This window comes from Chiloscyllium punctatum, chromosome 14 (assembly GCF_047496795.1).
Source record: "Chiloscyllium punctatum isolate Juve2018m chromosome 14, sChiPun1.3, whole genome shotgun sequence".
Lineage (NCBI taxonomy): Eukaryota > Metazoa > Chordata > Chondrichthyes > Orectolobiformes > Hemiscylliidae > Chiloscyllium > Chiloscyllium punctatum.
In genome coordinates, this window is record NC_092752.1 from 95603350 (window position 1) to 95621453 (window position 18104).

The window sequence follows — 18104 nt, forward strand, 5'->3', positions numbered from 1 at the left end:
GTCCTATATAGCCAGCTGGATTAAGTCAATGCCTTGAAGAACATTGTGGGTGTAGAGGGAAACCATGAGGGCCTAAAGGGGAACTGACAGAGCTCTGGCAGAGAAGATTCAGGAAAATCCAGAGAGATTCTACAAGTATATCAACAACAGAAGATTAACTCCAGACAGAATATGACCCCTTCAATTCATCTATTTGTGAACCCATAGGAAATGGGCGAGATCCAAAACAAACACTTCCGGTCAGAACCTAATGTGGAAAACACACTGGGGGAGCAGGGAAATAAACACTGATGTTTTCAAAAGAGTCCACACTGGAGATCTGGAGGTGCTGAAGGTTTTTGAACACGTTAAAATTAGACAACTCCCTGGGAATGACTCAAGTATATCCCAGGACATTGGGGTAAGTGAAGGGAGAAATTTACAATGATATTTCTATCACTGACAGCCACGGGTGGAGAGCTGGGAGCCTGGAGGGTGGCTAATTTTTTGCCAGATTTAGGAAAGGCTGCAGGGAAAAGCCAGGGACATAAACACCAATTAGCTTGATGTCAGTGGTGCCAACGTTGTTGAAGCAATTCTGTGGGACAAGACTTCCATGCATTTGGAAAGGCAACGATTGATTAGGGATAGTCAGCATAGCTGTGTGCATGCAAAGCCGTGTCTCTCAAACTTGATAGAGTTTGTTGAAGAGGTGACCAAGGAGATGGATGCAGGCAGAGCAATGGACGTTGTCTATCCTGACTTCAGCAAGGCCTTAGACAGGGTTTAGCGTGGTGCACTGGTTAGTAAGGTTAGATCACATGCGATCAAGGAGAGCAAGACAAACAAACACAAAATGGGCTTGATAGTAGGAGACAGAGGGTAGTGGGAGAAGGTTGTTGTGCAGACTGGGGGTCTTTGACCAGCGGTGTGCCATAAGGATCAGTGCAGGGTCCACACATGTGCATTATTGACATAAACGAGAATATATGAATTATTGTTAGCATGTTTGTGGACAGTAAAATACGTGTTATAGTGGGCAGTGAATATAGTTATCAAAGGTGATCTTAACCAACTGAGCCAATGGGTCAAGAAATGAAAGATGGAGCTGATTTCAGGTATTGGATTTTGTTAAGAAAAACCAGGGACGACTAACACAATTAATGGCAGAGCTCTGGACAGTGTTGTCGAACGGAGAGAGACCAAGGGATTCAGTAACAGCTTACAGGGATAGACAGGACTGTCGGGGCTTACAGAGTTGAAGGAATTTACTATCTACTGGATAAATTTAGGGATTAGGGTGTTAGTGATTGGAGAACCTGACAGAGACAGAGAGCATTGTGTGGACTGGAGGAGCTTCCAAACAGAGGAAGGATTATCGGGACTGGAGGACATTACAGAAATCACTAATACAGCATGGGCCAGGAGTGATGAGTCTGAGTTGGCACGATGACTTTGAGGGTTTGACTGGGAGGCAGCCAGGTTGGCGGGGCGGACTGTGTGTGATTGGGTTTGTGTGACAGAGTGAATGTGTGGGGTCAAGGTGACAGTGACGAAGTGAGTGTGAGGTAATCAAGAATACAGTGATGGAGTGAATGTGAAATTGTCGGGTGACAGTGAGGGATGAAGTGTGAAGGGGTCAGGATGAGGGGAATGGAGTGAGTGTTCGGTGTCAGGGTGACGGAGGGAGTCTGATGGGGACAGGCTGAGTGTGACAGACTGAGTGTAAGGAGGTCAGGATGAAACTGATAGAGTGCACGTGAGTGGGTCAGGTTGGCAGTTACAGAATGTGTGTTCGTCTGACGGGGTCAGGGTGATGGAGACAGAGTGAGAGTCAGCGAGTGAGGGTGAAAGTGACTGAGTAAGTGTAATCTGTTTAGATGACGATGACAGAGTGAGAGAGAGGCGTTCGGGGTAATGGTAACAGAGTGAGACTGAGGGGTTCAGGGTGACAGTGATGGAGTGTGACTGAGGTCGTCAGCGTCATGGTGATGGAGTGAGTGTGTTGGCGTGAGGGCAATGGTGATGGAGTGAGTGTGAGGTGGTCAGGGTGATGGTGATGGAGAGATTGAGGGTGCCAATTTTACTGTGATGGAATGAGACTGAAGGGTTCAAAGTGACCGTGATGGACTGAGTGTGAGGGACTCGGGATGATGGTTACAGAGTGAGTGTAAGGGGGTCAGGGTGACAGTGATGGAGTGAGAACGAGGGGGTCAGTTTGATAGTAATAGAGTGAGTGTGAGTGGCTCAGGTTACACTGATGGAGTGAGTATAAGGAGAAATTTGTGCTGGAACGGACTCAGTGTGATTGGGTCAGGGTGACAGTGACAGAGAGGGTATCAGTGTGTGCGTGCACCAGTGAAAGACAGAGTGTAAGGCGGTAAGTATGACGGGGGTGGAGTGATAGTTAGTGGGTCAAGGCAACGGAGTGAGTGTGAGGGGGTCAGGGTTGCAGTGATGTGAATGTGATCAGATCAGGGTGAGGGCCGTGGAGTGAGAGTGAGGCAGATAAGAGTGATAGTGACAGAGTGTGTATGAGGGGGTCAGGGTGATGTTGACAGGGTAAGTGTGAGAGGGTCAGACTGACAACAACAGAGAAAGTGGGAGGTGGTCACGATGACAGAGTGTGAGGGGGTCAGGGTGACAGAGAGAATGTGATGGGTGATAGTGACGGTTATGGAGTGAGTATGTGAACATTAGGGTGAAAAATTGAATATCAGGGTTTCGGGGTGATGGTGAAAGAGTGAATGTTGGTGAGTCAGGGAGACAAAGGTCGAGTGAGTGCGAGAGAGTCAGTGTCTCAGTGACGCAATAAGTGTGAGGGTCAGTCTGATGGTGATGGAGTGGGTGTGTGGAAATTAGGGTGACAGAGAAGGAGTTATTGTTACAAGGTCTAGGTGACTATGATGGTTTTAGTGTGAGTGTGTCAGGGTGACAGAGTGAGTGTGAGGGGGTCATGGTGAAGGTGACGGAGTAGATTGAAGGTGTCAGGGTGACAGTGATGGATTGAGTGTGAGAGGGTCTTGGAGACAGTGATGGAGTGAGTGGAAGGGATCCCAGTGATGAAGGCGGAGTGGTTATGAGGAAATCGTGTTGATGCAGTGAATATGATGTGGCAAGGATGACAAAGATGGAGTAAGTGTGATATGGCCAGGGTGACGTCAATGGAGTGAGTCTGACGGGTCAGGGTAATAGTTCCAGAGTGAGTGTGGGAGAGGGGAGTCAGGGTGACATTGACCAAGTGCCTGTGAGTGGGTCTGAGTGACAGTGACAGAGTGACCGTGAGGTGGCCAGGGTGACATTGACGGAGTGAGTGTGTGTGGTCAGGGTGATAGTTTCGGAGTGAGTTTGAGGGTGTTAGGGTGACAATGATGGAGTGAGCATGAGGTGGACTGGTTGACAGTGATGGAATGAGTGTGTCAGATTCAAGGTGACTTTGGTGGAGTAAGTGTGAAGTGGTCAGAGTTACAGAGATGGAGTGAGAGTGTGTGAGTAGCCAGAGTAACATCGACACTGTGAGTGTGAGGGTCAGGGTGGTCGTTCCAGAGTGAGTGTGATGGGTTCACGGGGATGGTGAAGGAGGGTTCTGATAAGGTCAGGTTGATAGAGATGGAGTGAATGTGAGAGATACACTGATGGCGAAGATGCGATTCTGAGGGGGTCAGGGTGACGGTGAGGAAAAGAGTGTGAGCGGGTTAGGGTGACTGTGCGAGTATGACGGTAGGCAGGGTAGGGATAATGAAGTGATCAGCGGGGGGGACAGGGTGCCAGTGAGGGCGTCAAGGTAACTGACGAAGTGTGAGGGAGCCAGGGTAGAAGTGATGGAGTATATGTGATCATGTCAGGGTGAGGGTGACGGAGTGCGTGTGAGGTGGGTCAGTGTGATGGTGAGCTAGTGACTGTGAGGTAGTCACCGTGACAGCGACAGAATCAATGTAAATGGTCAGGGTTACAGTAACAGTGTAGTGTGGAAGGGGATCAGGGTGACAGTGATGGAGGGAGTGTGAGCGGTTCAGGGTAACGGTGACTCATTGGGAGGAAGTGGGTCAAGGCTACATAGAACATAGAACATAGAACAATACAGCACAGAACAGGCCCTTCGGCCCACGATGTTGTGCCGAACTTCTATCCTAGATTAAGCACCCATCCATGTACCTATCCAAATGCCGCTTAAAGGTCACCAATGAATCTGACTCTACCACTCCCACGGGCAGCGCATTCCATGCCCCCACCACTCTCTGGGTAAAGAACCCACCCCTGACATCTCCCCTATACCTTCCACCCTTCAGCTTAAATTTATGCCCCCTTGTAACACTCTGTTGTACCCGGGGAAAAAGTTTCTGACTGTCTACTCTATCTATTCCTCTGATCATCTTATAAACCTCTATCAAGTCACCCCTCATCCTTCGCCGTTCCAACGAGAAAAGGCCGAGAACTCTCAACCTATCCTCGTACGACCTACTCTCCATTCCAGGCAACATCCTGGTAAATCTTCTCTGCACCCTCTCCAAAGCTTCCACATCTTTCCTAAAGTGAGGCGACCAGAACTACACACAGTACTCCAACTGTGGCCTAACCAAAGTCCTGTACAGCTGCAACATCACCTCACGACTCTTGAATTCAATCCCTTTGCTAATGAATGATAATACTCCATAGGCCTTCTTACAAACTCTATCCACCTGAGTGGCAACCTTCAAAGATCTATGTACATAGACCCCAAGATCCCTCTGTTCCTCCACCTGACCAAGAACCCTACCATTAACCCTGTATTCCGCATTCTTATTTGTCCTTCCAAAATGGACAACCTCACACTTGGCAGGGTTGAACTCCATCTGCCACTCCTCAGCCCAGCTCTGCATCATATCTAAGTCCCTCTGCAGCCAATAACAGCCCTCCTCACTGTCCACAACTCCACCTATCTTTGTATCATCTGCAAATTTACTGACCCACCCTTCGACTCCCTCATCTAAGTCATTAATAAAAATTACAAACAGCAGAGGACCCAGAACTGATCCCTGCGGAACTCCACTTGTAACTGGACTCCATGCTGAATATTTACCATCTACCACCACTCTCTGACTTCGACCGGTTAGCCAGTTTTCTATCCAATTGGCCAAATTTCCCTCTATCCCATGCCTCCTGACTTTCCGCATAAGCCTACCATGGGGAACCTTATCAAATGCCTTACTAAAATCCATGTACACTACATCCACTGCTCTACCCTCATCCACATGCTTGGTCACCTCCTCGAAGAATTCAATAAGACTTGTAAGGCAAGACCTACCCTTCACAAATCCGTGCTGGCTGTCCCTAATCAAGCAGTGTCTTTCCAGATACTCGTAAATCCTATCCCTCAGTACCCTTTCCATTACTTTGCCTACCACAGAAGTAAGACTAACTGGCCTGTAATTCCCGGGGTTATCCCTATTCCCTTTTTTGAACAGGGGCACAACATTCGCTACTCTCCAGTCCCCTGGTACCACCCCAGTTGCCAGTGAAGACGAGAAGATCATTGCCAACGGTACTGCAATTTCCTCTCTTGCTTCCCACATAATCCTAAGATATATCCTGTCAGGCCCGGGGGACTTGTCTATCCTCAAGTTGTTCAAAATGTCCAACACATCTTCCTTTCTAACAGGTATCTCTTCTGTGACCTGTGACAAATTGAGTGTGAGGGGGTCGGGGTGACAATGGCGGACTGAGTCTAATGGAGTTAGTGTGACTTGACAAGGTGAGCGTCAGGGAGTTGAGGGTGACAGTGACTGAGTGAGTGTGAAGGTATAGTGTGATGGACATTGTGTTAGTGCGAGGGGTCAGGGTGACAGTGAGGGAATGAGTGTGATGGGGACACAGTGACAGTGACTGAGTGTTTATGAGGGGGTCAGGTTGCCTGTGACTGCGTGAGTTTGAGGGGATCATAGTGACAGTGACTGTGAGTGTGAGGGGGCCTGAGTGACAGTGACAGGGTGTTTATGAGGATGGTCAGTGTGATGGAGTGAGTGAGAGGGCTGCGGGTGACAGTGACAGAGGAAGTGTGAGGCATTTGGGGGATCCTTGGGGATTGAGTGTGAGGGAGTCAGCGTGACACCGACGGAATGATTTTGAGGGTTCAGGGTGATATGGAGGGTGCATCTGTGTGACTGAGTCAGAATGACGGTGTGAGAGTGAACGATTCAGATTGTTGGTGATGGAGTGAGTGTGATGGGTTCAAGATGACTGTGATTGCGGGAGTCTGATGGGGTCACGGTGACGGGGACAAAGTGAGAGTCAGCAAGTGAGCGTGAGAGTAAGAGAGTAAATCTGACGGTGACCAACGAGAAATGGGCGTTCACGGTGACGGTAACTGAGTTAATGTAAGGGGGTCAGGAAGTCGGTGATGGAGTGAGGGTGCGGGTGTCAGGCTGATGGTGAAGAAGTGAGTGCGAGGGTGTCAGAATGACGATGACAGATTGAGTGTGAGGGTGTTAGTGTGACAGTGACAGAGTGAGTGTAAGGGGATCAGTGTGTCAGTGATGGAGTATGTGTGTAAGGTGTTAGTGTGACAGTGACGGAGCCAGTTTGAGGGTACCAACGTTACTGTGATGAAGTGAGATTGACGGCGTCAGTATGAAACTGATGGAATGAGAGTGAGGGCTTCAGTGTGATGGTGAGAAAATGTGCGTTAGAGGGTAAGGGTGATAACAGCGGAGTGAATGTAAGGGGTTTCAGGGTGATGGAGGGAGTGTGAATTCATGAGGGTGACGGAAAGAATGTGAGGGGGTACGGGTGACAATGACAGAGTGAGTGTGAGGGGGTCAGGGTAACAGAATGAGTGTGAGGGGGTCAGGGTGATGGTGTCAGAGTGTGTGTGAGGGGGTCAGGATGACAGTGGTATAGTGAGTGTGAGGGGGTCAGGGTGACAGAATGTAATGGCTGTGAGGCTGCGAAGCGGAACAATTACAGAGAGAGTGAGAGATGTTCAGGGTGACAGTGACTGACTATGTGCGAGGGGGTAAGACGATTGCTGAAAGACTGATTGTGATGGAGTCAGGATGACGGTGATTGACTGAGTGAGGGGGGCCAGGGTGGCAGGGAGGACTGAATATGATTGGGTCTGGGTGACAAAGTGAATGTAATGAGGTCAGGCTGACAATGACGGAGTGAGTGTGCAGGGGTCATGGTGACAGAGATGGAGAAGTGTGAGGTGGCCCGCGGGGAGAGTAAGTTTGAGATGGTCAGGATGACATTGAGGATTTGAGTGTGACAGGGTCAGGGTGGCGTGTGCACTGAGTGTAATTGGGTCTGGGTGATAGTGATGGAGTGAGTGTTAGGGGGTCAGGATGAAGGAGTGAGTGCGAGGAGGTCAGGGTGACAGTGAAGGAGTGTGTATGAGGGGGTCAGGGTAACAGTGAGTGAGCAAATATGAGGGGGTGATGTTGATTGAGTCCAAGTGAGTGTGAGGTATCAGGGTGACAGTGATGGAATGAGTGTGAGGGGATCAGGGAAACGGTGACAGGGTGAATGTGAGGAGTATACGTTGATTGTGACTCAGTGACTGTGAGGGGTCAGAGTGCCTATGACTGTGACTACAGGGTTACTTTGATGGACTGAATGTGATGGGCTCAGCGTGACAGAGACAGAGTGAGTGTGAGAGTGTTAGGGTAACGGTGAGGGAGTGAGTCTGATGGGATCAGTGTGGCGGTACCAATGTTCAGTTTCGGAGTGAGGATGACAGTGACAGAGCGATGGTAGGGGGATTAGATTGAAGGTGATGGAGTTAGTGCGAGTGGGTCAGGGTGACAGTACCTGAGTGTGTGTGAGGAGGACAGGATGACAGTGATTGAGTGAGTGTGAAGTGGTCAAGGTGCCTGTGACTGAGTTTGAGAGCATCAGGGTGACCGTGACAAAGTGAATGTGAGTGTGTTCGAGGTTAAGGTGATGGAGTGAATGTGAGAAGGTAAGGATAACAGTGATGGATGAGTGTGAGGAGGTCAGGGTGAGGGGGATGGAATGAGTGTGAGAGTGTCAAGGTGACCCTGATGTAGTGTGTGTGAGATGATCAGGGTGAAAGTGTTGGAGTGAGTGTGAGGGGATCAGGGTGATAGTGATAGAGTGAGTGAGTGGGGCTCAGCATGAAGTAGTTATTGCGAGGAGGTCAAGGTGACAGCGAAGGAGTGTGTGTGAGAGGGTCAGGGTGACAGTGAATGAGTGAATGCAAGGGGGTGAGGTTGATTGTGTCCCAGTGAGTGTGACGTATCAGGGTGACAGTGATGGAATGCGTGTGAGGGTTTCAAGGAAACAGTGACAGGGTGAATGTGAGGAGTATACGCTGATTGTGACTCAGTGACTATGAGGGGTCAGAGTGCCCATGACTGTGACTACAGGGTTACTTTGAGGGACTGAATGTGATGGGCTCAGCATAACAGAGACAGAGTGAGTGTGAGAGTGTTAGGGTAACAGTGAGGGAGTGATTGTCATAGGATCAGTGTGACGGTACCAATGTGAGTTCCTGAGTGAGTGTGACAGTGAAAGAGCGAGGGTCGGGGGATTAGCTAGAAGGTGATGGAATTAGTGCGAGTGGGTCAGGGTGACAGTACCTGAGTGTGTGTGAGGAGGACAGGATGACAGTGATTGAGTGAATGTGAAGGGGTCAAGGTGCCTGTGACTGAGCTTGAGAGCATCAGGGTGACCGTGACAAAGTGAGTTTGAGTGTGTTCTAGGTTAAGGTGATGGAATGAATGTGAGAAGGTAAGGATGACAGTAACGGATGAGTGTGAGGAGGTCAGGGTGAGGGAGATGGGGTGAGTGTGAGAGTGTCACGGTGACCCTGATAGAATGTGTGTGAGATGATCACGGTGACAGTGACGGAGTGAGTGTGTGGGGCTCAGGATGAAGCAGTGATTGCGAGGAGGTCAGGGTGACAGTGAAGGAGTGTGTATGAGGGGGTCAGGGTGACAGCGAGTGAGTGAATATGAGGGGGTGAGGTTGATTGTGTTCGAGTGAGTGTGAGGTATCAGGCTGATGGTGATGGAATGAGTGTGAGGGGATCAGGGAAACGGTGACAGGGTGAATGTGAGGGGGACACGGTGATTATGACTCAGTGAGTATGAGGGGTCTGGGTGCCTATCATTGTGACAACAGGTTTATTTTGACGGACTGAGTGTCATTGGGCTCAGCGTGACAGAGACAGAGTGAGTGTGAGGGTGTCAGGGTGACAATGAGGGAGTGGGTCTGATGGAATTAGTTTGATGGTACCAATGTGAGTTTCGGAGTGAGGGTGACAGTGACAGTGTGAGGGTAGGGGGAATAGCATGATAATGATGGTGTTATTGGGAGTGGGTCAGTGAGGCATTACTGAGTGTGTGTGAGGAGGACAGGATGACAGTGACTGAGTGCGTATGAAGGGGTCAAGGTGCCTGTGACTGAGTTTGGGAGCGTCAGGGTGACAGTGAAGGAGATATTCTGAGGGTTTCAGGGTAAAACTAACGGAGTGAGTGTGAGGGTGTCATAGGTTATGGTGATTGAGTAAATGTGAGAAGGTAAGGTTGACAGTGACGGATGAGTGTGAGGGAATCAGGGTGATGGTGATGGAGTAAGTGTGAGAGGCTTAGGTAACAGTGATGTTGTGAGTTAAGGAGAAAAGCGCGATGGAACCTACTCAGTGTGACTGGGTCAGGGTGACAGTAAGAGAGTGCATGTCACGGTTTGCATGGGCCAGTGACATTCTGAGTATAAGGCGGTAATTTTGATGGCAGTTGAGTGATTATTAGACAGGGAGAAAGACAGTGTGAGGGCCTCAGGGTGACGGGGGCAGGCAGATTGTGAGGGGCACAGGGTGAACATGACAGAGTTACTGTGAGCGCCTCAGCATGGCAGGGACAGAATGTGCATTTGTGCACCAGGTAAACAGTGACAGAATGAGTGTGACGGTGTCAGCGTGACGGGGACATGGAGAATGCGAGGGGCTCAGAGTGATGGTGAGTACCTCAGCATATCAGGATCGGAGTGCATGTATGTTTGTCAGGCTGTAACTGATGCAGTGACTGCGAGGGTTTTAAGGTGATGGTGACTTAGTGATTGTAACCCTTTCCAAGGAACAGTGACGGAGTGAGCGTCAGGGGGTCATGGAAACAATGGCGGAGTGAGTGTGAGTGGGTCAGGGAAAGGGTGACTGAGTGAGCGTAAGGGTTTCAGGGAGACAATTACGGAGTGAGTATGAGGGGTTCAGGGAAACGGTGACGGAATGAGTGTGAGGGGATCCAGGTGTCAGTGACTGACTGTGGGGTATGCAGGTGTCAGTGACTGAGTGAATGTCAGCGTGTCAGGGTGACTGACAGAGTGAGTGTTGGGGTGTCAGCGTGACAGTGATGGAGTGAGTGTGAGGGAGTAAGGCTGATGGTTACAGAGTGAGTGTGAGAAGGTCATAGTGATGATGATGGAGTCAATGTCAGGGTGTGAGTGTGACAATGATGTTGTGAATGTGAATGGCTCAGGGTGACAGTGACAGAGTGACTGTGAGGAGGTCAGGGAGGGAGTGAGTGTGACGGGGTCAGTTTGATGGTATCAGGGTTATTGTGATGGAGTCAGTGTGAGCGGGTCAGTGTGATGGTGTGAGAGTGAGTGTGTGGGAGACAGTGCGACAGTGACGGATAAGTGCGAGGCAACAAGGAGATGGTGACAGAAAAAGTGTGAGGGGTGATTGGTATGGTGATGGGGGAGTGTGACGGTGACAGGACGACTGTCATTGCAGGGAGTGTGTCAGGGTCTGAGTGCAGCAGAGAGTGGCGGTTGCTGGGAGGAAGTGAAGTCAGAGCACAGAGGCTATTTGGGAAGTTGAGCGACTGTTATTTAAGTAGGTGTGTTATAAGTCCCAGGTCCTATGGTGACATGGTGGTTCGCACTGTTGCCTCCCAGCGCCAGAGACCCAGGTTCAGTTCCCGCCTTGGGCGACTGCCCATGTGGAGTTTGCACATTCTCCCCATGTTTGCGTAGGTTTCCTTGACCGCGAAGCTGGTTCAGTGGGCTGTGTGCATGATGTTGGAGGTCAAGTACTCTGGTGTATCTGGCTCGTATAACTGTGGAAAGTGTGTACACGTTCAGCTTCTGACAGAGCATATTGAAACACTGATAAAGAACTCGATTATCTCATGCTCATCCAAGCGAACGAGATCTTTCTGGACAGTACCTTCAGCGTGGTGATTACACCGAGCATACCAGAAGGGAAAAGACGGTGAGGAAGGCAGAGAGGAGACAAGTGCTAGAGGCCCTAGTTGAAGCATCTGTTAGGAACAGGTTGAATCTTTTGGAAACAGGAGAGACAGATGACACTGCCAGTCCGCGAGGCGGTCAGGTCTGCCAATCAAAAGTTGGCGTAGGAGGCAGACCCGAGGAGTCAGACATCATATAGAGCCGTGGTAATAGGGGACTCCATAGTGAGAGGAACTGAACGCGGTTTCTGTGGCAACAGGCGGGATTTCAGGATAGTGTGTTGCCTTCCTGGTGCCAGGATAAAGGATGTCGCAGACAGAGTGCTCAAGGGTAAAGGTGATGGTACATGTCGGCACAAATGATGTCAGGAAGAGGAGGAGGGACATTCTACAGCGGGAATTCGGACAACTCAGAAGAAAGCTGAAAAGCAGCACATCTCGTGTGGTTATCTCTGGTTTTCTTCCAGTTCCTCGGGTTGGAGAGGACAGGAACAGGGATATAATTGATTTGAATGTGTGGCTGGGGAACTGGTTCAGGAAGCAAGGATTTAAATTCTTGGATCACTGGGGTATGTTTTGCGGTAAGGATAAATTATACAAGAGAGACGGCTTACGGCTTAATAGATGGGAGACCAGCATTCTGGCAGGCAGGTTTGTCACTGCAATACAGTTGTGTTTAAACTAAATAGCGTGGGCGGGGGAACAAACTGAAAGTTTAAGAAGGAAATTGAAGGGAAAGTTAGAACAAGAGAAGTCAAGAAAGACAACGGAATCAATGGAGCAGAAAACTCACAAAGGGATCATGCCATATGGTTAGGTGAAATAGGGATTGATAGGAAGGGTGAGGGCAGTAACAAATTAAAAACATTATATTTGAATGCACAAACCATTAGAAATAAGATAGATGAGCTTGCGGCTCATTTGGAAATTGGCAATTACGATGTGTTGGGGATAATGGAGTGGACAGGGCCTGGGAAATGAATATTCAAGGCTATACGTGCTATCGTAAGGACAGACTGACGGGCAGAGGAGGTGGGGTGGCCCTGTTGGTCAGGAATGGTATTCAGTCCCTTGCGAAGGAGGACATGGAAGCAGAGGATGTGGAGTCAGTATGGAGAAAGCTGAGAAATTCTTAGGGTAGAAAGACCCTCGTGGGAGTTATCTACAGGTCCCCAAACAGTAGTCTGGATGTAGAGTGTAAGTTGAAGAAGGAGCTGAAATTGGCCTGTCGGAAAGATATTACTACAAAAATATGTCGCAAAGATATGGTGGATTTCAACATGCAGGTATACTGGGAGAATCAGGATGGGTCTGGAACACAAGAAATGGAGCTTGAGGAGTGCCTCAGAGATGGATTCTTAGGACAGTTGGTGCTGCAGCCTAACAGGGAGAAGGCAATTCTGGATCTGGTGTTGTGCAACGAACCAGATTGGATCAGGGACGTCGAAGTGAAGGAGCCATTAGGAGGTAGTGACCATTCAAAGTTTGGGAGAAGATTTGTAGCTCGGGTGCTCGTTGTTGTGGTTCTGTTTGCCGAGCTGGGAATTTGTCTTGCAAACATTTCGTCCTCTGTCTAGGTGACATCCTCAGTGCTTGGGAGCCTCCTGTGAAGTGCTTCTGTGATGTTTCCTCCAGCATTTATAGTGGCCTGTCTCTGCCACTTCCGGTTGTCAGTTCCAGCTGTCCGCTGTAGTGGCCGGTATATTGGGTCCAGGTCGATGTGTTTGTTGATAGAGTCTGTGGATGAGTGCCATGCCTCTAGGAATTCCCTGGCTGTTCTCTGTTTGGCTTTCCCTATAATGTAGTGTTGTCCCAGTCGAATTCATGTTGCTTGTCATCTGTGTGTGTGGCTACTAAGGATAGCTGGTCGTGTCGTTTCGTGGCTAGTTGGTGTTCTTGGATACAGATCGTTAGCTGTCTTCCTGTTTGTCCTATGTAGTGTTTTGTGCAGTCCTTGCATGGGATTTTGTACACGACATTGGTTTTGCTCATGTTGGGTATCGGGTCGTTCGTTCTGGTGAGTTGTGAATGTGGAACCTGAAAGAGTTCAGAAGAAATGACCAAAGATGTTGCCAGGGTTGGAGGGTTTGTGCTTCAGGGAAAAGCCAGAATAGGCTGGGGCTGTTTTCACTTGAACATGGGAGGCTGAGGAGTGAACCGATAAAAGGTGTTTAAAATCATGATGGGCATCGACAGGGTCAATAGACAAGGTCATTTCCCCAGGCGAGGGAAACTTTTCAAAGGGGTCTAAAGGACAACTGACTCCCGCAGAGTGGATGGAATAAGCTGCCAGAGCAAATAGTGGAGGCTGATAGAAATACACTTAAAAGGCATGTGGATGGGTGTATGAACAGCCAGGGTTCAGAGGGATACTGGTAAAATTGTGGCAAATGTGACTAGATACGTCATGCAGGAGTTGGTCCGAAGGGCCTGTTTCTGTGCTGAACATCTCTATGACTCAATGTCTTGAAATGAGTCCACATTATAGAAAAGGAGGTGCTGGAGGTTTTAAAACACAAAGGTAGATAAATCCCCAGGACCTGATCAAATGGATCTCAGGACATTGTGGGAAGCTGGTGAAGAAATTGTAGGGCCCCTAGGAGAGATATTTGTACCATAGAGAGCTATGTGTGATAGGCTGTTAGACTGGAGGGTGGCATTGTGGACAGTGAAGAAGGTTTTCTGAGATTACAAAGGGATCCTGATAAAATGTGTGAATGGCTGAAAATCTGTAGATGGAGTTCAATCTGAATAAATGCGAGGTAATGCATTTGGAACAACAAACACGGGCAGGGCTTATACAATTAATGGCAAGACCTTCGGTACTGTTGTAGAACAGGGGGACCTCAGGGTTCAGCTACATAATTCTTTGAAGTTTGCAACACGGAGAGACAGGATAGTTTAAAAAAAGGTGCTGGCCTCACTTGCTTTCATTGCTCAGTCCTTTGGATATAGGAGTTGGGAAGTCGCATTGAGATTATACAGGCCATTGGTGAGTCCTCTTCTGGAATACTGTGTCCAGTTCTGGTCGCCCAGTTATCGGAAGGATATTATTCAGCTGGAAAGGGTTGGGAGGAGATTTACTGGGATGTGGCTGGGTACGAAAGGCTTCAGTATAAAGAAAGGCTGAATAGGTTGGTATTTTTCACTGAAACCTGAATGTTGACAGATGACCTCATAGAAGTTTATAAAATCATGAGGGGGATCGATAGAGTTAATGGGAGTTGTCTTTTCCCATGGACAGGGGAGTTTCAAGACAAGGCACTACATTTTTAAGTTTAGAGGAGAGACATATATAAAATAAAAGAGACATGAGGGGCACATTGTTAGACAGAGGGTGGGTTTGTGTGTGAAATGAACTTCCCAAGGAAGGGGTGAACATGGGGACAATTACAATGTTCAAAAGACATTCGGATTCGTACAGGAATAGGAAAGGTTTGAAGGGATATGATCCAGGAACAGGCAGGTGGGATGAGATCCGTTTTAGAGTATGGTTAGGTTTAACCAAACACTGCGGTCTGACTCTCTGACTATGATTATAATGTTGTGTCATTAATTAAGAAAGGCTACAAGAGAAAGCCAGGGAACGACAGACTGATGAGCGAGACATCAGGGTGGGTCAGTTGTTGGAGGTCATTCTGAGAGGTAGGCCGTCCATGCATTTGGAAAGATAAGGCCTGATTATGGACAGCCAGCATGGCTTTGTGCATGGGATAACATGTCCCACAAACTTGACTGGAGTTTGCTCAAGATGTGACCAAAAAGATAGACGAAGGCAGAGCAACAGACGTTGTTTCTGGCTTCCGCAAACCCTTGTTCAGTATGTAGCATGATACATTGGTTAGTAAGGGTAGATCACAAGGGATCAGGGAGAGCTAGCCAACTGGATACAAAATGGGATGACAGTGGGAGACAGAGGGTGGGGGGAGAGAGTTGTTGTTCAGACTGGAGGCCTCTGACCAGCAGTGTGCTGTAAGGATTGGTGCTGGGACCACTGTTGTGCGCCATTTACATAAACAATATGAGTGCAAAGATAGCAGTCCCTGTTAGTATGTTTATGGATACCAAGATGAGTGGAGGAGTGGGCAGGGAATATAGTTATCGAAGGGGATGTTAATCAACTGGGCCAGTGGGCCAAGGAATGAAAGATGGAATTTAATTCAGGTGTTGGATTTAGTTCAAACAAACCAGGGAGGACTAACACAGTTAATGGTTGGGCCCTGGGCAGTGTTGTAGAAAAGGGAGAGACCAAGGGGTGCAGCTACATTGTTCCTTGGACTGGCATCACAGGGTGACAGGGTGTTGAAAGCGGCAATTGGCACACTTGTCTTCATTGGTCAGAGCATTGAGTACACGAGTTGGAGATATTGGTAACATTGTCGTCAATATTTCTCCTGGGCAGAGGAGGCCACGGGGTGACCTTATAAAGGTTTATGAAACCATATAGGACCTAGGTAAGGTGAATAGCCAAGGGTAGGTGAGTCCATAGCAGGAGGCATAAACATGAGGTGTGAGAGCAAGGATTTAAAGAGGGAGCTGGGGGGCAACATTATCCACAGAGGATGGTGCATAGACGGAATGGACTGCCAGAGGAAATGGTGAAAACAAGTACAATTACAACATAGAAAAGACACTTCGGCAGGTACATGGAGAGGAGAAGGTTTGAAGGGATATGAGCCAAACACAGGCAAACGCAAATCATTCCATTTAGGAAACCTCGGCCGAATGGTCATGCCACACAGAAACAGACCCGATGTCTCCAGTTATTGGAGGAGGAGACTGTCGAGACAAGGCATGTTGTAGAGACTGAAGCAAGTTACAGCGATACGGATGGTCATCTGGACTGGAGGTTTCAAATATGTGAAATAATTGGTGAACGGGGAGGAGATAACAGAGATAGGAACTGTTATAGGAGTTAGAATGATTGAAGACGCTGGTCCTCAATACAAGCCATAGATACAGTGTTGGAGAGGGAATAGGGAACAGAAAGATCCCAGGCAACATTACCACACTCTCAGGGGAGGCCTGCTTTCCCCTCAGTTGTTCTGATGCTCCCTAAGAAAGCACAGGCCTGGACTGATAACTGGGAACTCCCGATGCTGTCTCATTACAACAAAACTTGCAGCAGGCGTGGTGATTGAGCCTGGGTTGTGTCTGTACTGTGCTCCCCCTCCAGCATTTTCTCTATGTCATGCCTTGTTAGCTGATGTTTGGATCCCCCTTATTACTTTCTGCTCTGTGCACTGGAAATATCTTACCTGGCAGCAGGATTTATTGAAGACTCCCGACCTCCCTGACTTTGTCTTTCTGGCTGACCAACCATCGTCCCAATCAGCAGTTGGCAAGTCTATTGAGTCAGGAACTCCATGAGTACCTGTAGAGGACACAGAAATAGGCAGAATGGGAAATTAGACTAATGCTTTGAGGGTTACACATATAGAAGGGCACTGAGCCCCACAGAGATCTGGAAAATCCCAGTCTCCATTCCTGACCTGTGCTGCCTCATCTCTCTGGAGTGGAGAATTCTGTTGGCTCATGATCTGGAGTAGCTTCAAAGTGAGAGACGCTGACAGAGGCAGCAATTAGACCTACACAGTGAGGGATACCACATGGAGAGGTACTGAGTCACATTACCAGAGTGTCGGGTCAAACAATTGTGCAGGAAGAAAGGGTTTTGATTCACGTTGCACTGGGATATACAAACTGTGAGCAGGCGAAGTGATGGCCCAGTGGCATTAATATGTGACAATTTACGCAGAAACTCAGCAAGTGTTCTCTGGACACAAATTCAAATCCCACCATTGCAAATGATTGAATGTGAAGTAAATGCTTCAAAAACGATGTAATTAAAAACCTGTAAGTGAGTATTAAACAATTGCTGATGTTAAGAAAAATCCATAGGGTGCATTCCTGTCTTTAGTGAAATACTCTAAGATGGGACTGGGATATCACAGGTATTACAGAACAACAGCTGAGGGAGGGACAGGACAGGCAGCTCAATGTTCCAGGGGACAGATGCTGCAGGAAGGACAGAAGGGGAGCTGAGAGAGGAGGAGAGCTGCTGGTTCTGATTGGGTGAAACATCCCAGCAGGACTGAGAGAGGATATTCCTGCAGGACCGCCCAGTGAAGCTGTGTCCGTGGAATTAATCAATAACAATGGGGCTTCCCTTTCCTCTGATTGTTCTACAGACTCCGAGAGCCCCGCCCTCCTGCACCTTGACCTTCTCAAGATGGCGGCCGTCCCGCCCGCGCTCCCTCTTCCCTCAAACAAATGGCGGCCGTGACTCTGGGCCCCTTCCCTGATCAGAGACCGCCGCCTCCTGACCAGGGCCTGGTGGGTCTTTTTCAGGTTTTTTTTAACCTGTATCCAGGACTTGTGAATTCTCTCCGCTCCTTTCTCCCAGCGAGGCTCCCACACACCGGTTCTGAGCACCGCTTTCTGAAGTCGATCGCAGCCGCTGCCGCAGAAAGCAGCTCCATGTCTCTCTCTCTCTCTCTCTGTCCTGACCAATGTGATACTGCGCATGCTCTGCATAGAAACCAAACCGCGCGTGCGCCAAAGGTTATCAGTGCGTTCATAGAGAATATTCATATCTGCACAGACTGATGGGTAAAATATTAGTCATTAACATTTGCTTTGTCGAGTTACAGTCATAGAGATGTCTAGCATCCAAATAGATTGTCCGGTCCAAATCATCCATAATGGCCAGGTATGTAAATTACTCATCGTTCTGGGAGTTTGGAAAGAAGTTTCTTACTCGAGTTATGCAAATCGATTTGAAATATGTACGTTATCAGATTTACATTTCAACTACAGGATTTCTTAAAATCTCAAATTGATTTATGAGAGAGGTTTAATGCTCCACTATGTAGTGAGAATGATCAATCCTGCAAAATTGTTTGCTCTCTGACCAATCTTGAAACGTTCACTCCCCGA

General features: G+C 48.5%; 1 long non-coding RNA gene across 2 annotated transcripts; it reads right to left on the minus strand.

The window, feature by feature from the left end:
- Positions 1-5336: 5336 nt before the first annotated feature.
- LOC140485787 (uncharacterized) lies at positions 5337-17670 on the minus strand. Of its 2 annotated transcripts, none has more exons than XR_011962454.1 (3): positions 17588-17670; positions 16424-16539; positions 5337-13202 (listed from the first exon to the last, which is right to left on the minus strand). It is a non-coding gene; the product is annotated as an uncharacterized lncRNA (long non-coding RNA). The 2 variants fall into 2 exon arrangements; XR_011962453.1 differs by having other exon boundaries at positions 17529-17668.
- Positions 17671-18104: the final 434 nt, after the last annotated feature.